This window comes from Gambusia affinis, linkage group LG19, assembly GCF_019740435.1.
Source record: "Gambusia affinis linkage group LG19, SWU_Gaff_1.0, whole genome shotgun sequence".
Lineage (NCBI taxonomy): Eukaryota > Metazoa > Chordata > Actinopteri > Cyprinodontiformes > Poeciliidae > Gambusia > Gambusia affinis.
The window spans coordinates 11948223-11952835 of record NC_057886.1 but is presented as its reverse complement, the minus strand read 5'-3'; positions in this window follow the sequence as shown (position 1 = coordinate 11952835).

Sequence of the window (4613 nt, the reverse complement as noted above, 5' to 3'; positions counted from 1 at the left end):
ACAAACAATCATCTTTTACTGTTTTTGTTCATTGCTGCAATTTAAAGACACTACCTTTCATTTTAAGTTAAATGTTTAGATATTTTGAAGTGTAACTTGGTTACAGTTTCATTAGTCCTCCTCTTATTTCCTGTAAATTATTCCCCTAATGTTTTCAATGTGCACATTACTGCATTTAAAAAGCTAAACCCTCCTTAAAATGTTTCCATTTCTAAAGAAGCTAGTTATTTAGAGTGCTGCATCCAAGCATATTACTGGAAAGTTTAATAGAAGGAAAAAAAATCACAGTAAAAATTCCACCACCAATGGAGTTTACCACTGAAACAAAGCCTATTCAATAGTGTTTTAAAATGTCATGAACATAGTGGAAACATATCATAATATTATGAATTATGTAGACTGTTTTAAATCAGGGAAGATATGATTTGTTAGTGGCTGAAAAACATTCCCTAATAAATTCCCCACTACTAATAATAAATAATTAATTTCACCTTTTATGACATTGTTTTGGCTGCACACAACATAATTTCCTGCACAGACATGGGGGCTAATCCCCAGCTGTGTTCCAGCCTTAGTAACATTCTTGACCTTCACTGTAATAAAACAGAGACTAATTTTCATCTCATAGACATTTAAAGCTGGGCGAAGAGCAACAAGGACAACAGCCTTCATACAAGAACGCTAATCTTAAACATGTCAAAGCAGTTCAGTGCGACTCTGTTTTATAAACCTTTAATGTGCCACCGCATTTATAGTACGACAGTTGTTGACATTGAGGTTTAATTAAATAAAAGACTGTGTTGGTTGTAGTTATAGCTTTTCTACAAGAAACACCAACAATAAACTGAGAGTGCTACAGACTTTAAACAATAACTGGCCATAAAGTCCTAACTGAACCCCCAAATAAAAAATGAAATGTCTGTGTAATGCACCATCTTGAAGTCACGCTTGATAGCAAATGACTGGTTGGCACATGCTAATGAAAACAATTTATAAGTCATATATTTTCCGATTGTGCAGCACTAAATAGAAGCTTCCTGTAACGCTTTGTAGTTCTTCTGCTCTTTTGTTTGTGTTCCTGTCCTTTCCACCAATTCTCAGTCCAGCACAACAAGGCAGGTGGAAGCCTTAGATAAAACACTCAAGTGAGTCAAACTGTGTGACTGGAATGGAAAATGTGAATAGAGATAATATAACAAAAAAAAAAAGGTGCAGTCTATTCAGTCATACAGACTCATATACAAGCCCTGCAAAAGTTTGTCACATTACAACCACAAACCTCAATATACTTTTTTATTTATTTATTTGGAATTTTATACAGTAGATAAGCTGAATGTGCTGCATATTTGTAAAATGGGAGGAGAAGGACCTGGTTTTCAAGCCTTGCCAGAGCTAGATGGAGCTAAATACAAAGCAAATCCGGAAGAAAAACTGTTAGAAGCTGCAAAAGCCTGGACACCTTTTTAAAACTCTGGTTCTGCTGATGTCGGTGCTCCTCAAACCCGGTCCAAAGCAAACCTGAGGTGAGGAATCTAGTCAAAATGAACATCTGACATAACATAGGGTGGACCTTGAGAAATGGGACTCAATTGGGTTCAGTTAAAGAGATGGAAGATTTTAAACTACATTAGACTATTTAACGAGTTTTATAGTAAATCGTCCTAAATTGGACAGATTTTCCAACATGTGCATTACAGAAAAAAAAAATCCAGGAAGGTGGATTTTTAAAAAAATCCACCTTCCTGCTTTGCTGTAACTCTCACTGTGTTTTAACCCATTCTTCACAATTCTCCTTAATTACATGCAAAAAGCACACAATAGAAATGCAGCATTACAAAAAGGCTGCTGCTCCAGTACTTCAGCTCTTCCATGCACAAATTCTACTCCTCACGTAGCATGTCATGTGCTTAAGGCGCCTTATTTCTCTCTTGGAGTAATACTCATCAAGCGTGACAGAAGACATGGACTGATCAATGCTGTGGTTATCCCCCATTCTCTTCCCTCTGTTCGAGCACGAGAAGGCACGAAAATAGATTTCTCCCCCCTCCGCCTCCTGTTGAATGCAAATAGATTGACTTGGCCTCTCATGATTACAATAGACGCTCTTTCAAGTCTGCCTCGTCTGCGCTCCATTCAACTGTTACTGTCATTTAGGTGAAGGAGTCAGCTTATGGCAGCCGTGCAGCACATCATACAGAAGATTGAAATGAAAATGAGGCATTTCTCAAAATAGCTATGTGGGGCAGGGATGGAGCAGGGGTGAAGACGTGTGCTACGCGACTTTCTGTTTATTTTAGGGCTCACTCGTTGTTGGACTTCTTGAACGCCTCTAAGATGTGTCACGGGCGTTATGATGGATCGCAGGGTGTCGTGTGCGCCACATTAACTTTGTGACCAGTTTACACACCGTGCAAGTGTGACATGCAGGGAGAGGGAGAGAGAGAGGGAGAAGGAGAGGGGTGTGTTGTTATGAGCACCTAGTCATATTTTTGTTAGGGCAAAAGAAGAGAAATGAATAAGTTAAATTGAATCTTTTTAATAATCTGAAATGTGGATTCTATTAATGCAATCTACATAAAGGAAGTGTAGGAGGATGTATTTAGACCTTTACCACAGGTTATCAATGGTGCTGAATACAAGTTTATTCAGCACCACTCGCACTCAAGGTCATTTAAATTGCTTCACAGGAAAATAAGGGAAGAGATGTACAGAATTTAACTTTAAACATAAGATACAATCATTCATTTTTTTGTTCCACAGTGGGGAAATTTGGGTATCCCAGCAGCAAGATAAAAATAAATAGAAGCATGCATATTCATTTTAGGTCAAAGGAAAAATATATCAAAACAGAACAATTATATGAGGATATAAAACTCTATAATGCAGGAAATTTAAAACATAAAAAAATGAACAAAAATAGCATGATTAGGTTAAAAGAAATGAGCTGCTGAGAAGGATAAATTAAAGAAAAACTGTGCAAGATACACATTTGTGCATAAAAGAACCCCAACAGACTGATGTACTGGAAAAATGTGCAAAAAACCCCCCAAAAACTAAAATTAAAGCATCTCATGAAAAAAGAAATGTAATTGAATGTAGTGGAAACAGAAATGCAAAGATGCGTTTCATAGTAAACAGTGCACATGTGTGAGAAGGCCTGAAATCGTAAAACATGGCGGTGGCAGCATAGTGCTGTGGGGCTGAACACATTTTCACCTCGTCAGCATGTCATCAAGATCTGCAAAACTCATAAGTCTGTTGTGTAACAGCAGGGAAACGTCTAAAACATGCAGGACGGTCCCTGAGGACGGGGATTCAGATCCATTGCTTCATATCAAAGCGTATGGATGCTAGAATGGTCCAATCAAAGTCCAGCCCTAAGATGTGTCAAGCCCTGTGTATGCTTTAAAACTTACCACACATGTTCTCCAGTCAATCTGACGGAGCATGACCTTTTTTCTCTCAAAGGGCAAAGCTGCTGGTGTAATGAATACTGTAATGTTTCTGGTTGGAGCATGGCAGAAAAACTTGAATGTTTTTTACATAGAACTGTATATGACAGATCTGCAGCATTTACTAATCCACAAATAAAACCGGTGACTCAACATTTTTATCTGTTTTTAAAAATACCAGACAGTGAAAACAGGAGCACGTCAGATCTTGTTTCTGTTTATTAATGTTTATTTTTTGACATATTTGTCATCAGAAAGTGCTGTTTGATTTCAAACACAGGGCAACACCCTGCGTTATAAATTTAAAGAGGATTTGTCACAAAAATTCATATTTCTAGAAGACGTGTTGTTGTTATCTTTAGCAACAACAGACAAAAAGAAGGCACTCTTCTTTTAGTAGGATGATTCAGTGCATTAAAATGCTGATCGAATTCAGAGTTTGCAGCCGTGACTCATCCTGACAACCATTAGCAGCGTTGCCATGATGTGTCCACATGCAGGTGCATTAGGGCTCCCAGCAGCGCCTGTTGTTGCTCACTGGGGACGTGGGATTTGTGCGCTGACGCAAGCGGCCGTCTCCCGTGGGCAGCCATGCAGGTAAATAAACTGGTGGTTGTGTGCAGAGGAGAGACGTCACAGGGAGAGATGAAAGAGGTCGCTGATTGCTGCTTGAGCAACTAAATCCGAGTAATTCAACTCATAACTTGAACTTGCAGTTGTTGGTATTTTCTCTCCTTTTTTTTTATCAGCCAGTAACATGAACTCTTTCATTTTCAGTTTTTCCGTTTCTGTGGATGACTTTTCAGGACTTTGTGATTGTCTCTATATTCCTATACGTCTGAGTTTGTGACTCATCCCACCTTTGTGAGTCACAGCTCTTGAGCGTATAATCAGTGACGTAGTGTTTTTAATGACTCTTCTGTGTCGCTTTGACATTTTTGTAGCTTTTCAAGTGACCATTTGTGGCCGCTCTCAGTTGGGTTACGTCTGCATGGACACATTATTTCTGTCTGGTTCTACTTTTGTCTCTGCCACATGTGTGTCTGTGATAGCGCTCTATTTCTGTTTAGGTTATTAATGCCAAGGTAGGAATAGACACACACACACACACACACACATGCATGTGTGAGGGTTCTCATTAAGACAATGGCTGCCACCTTT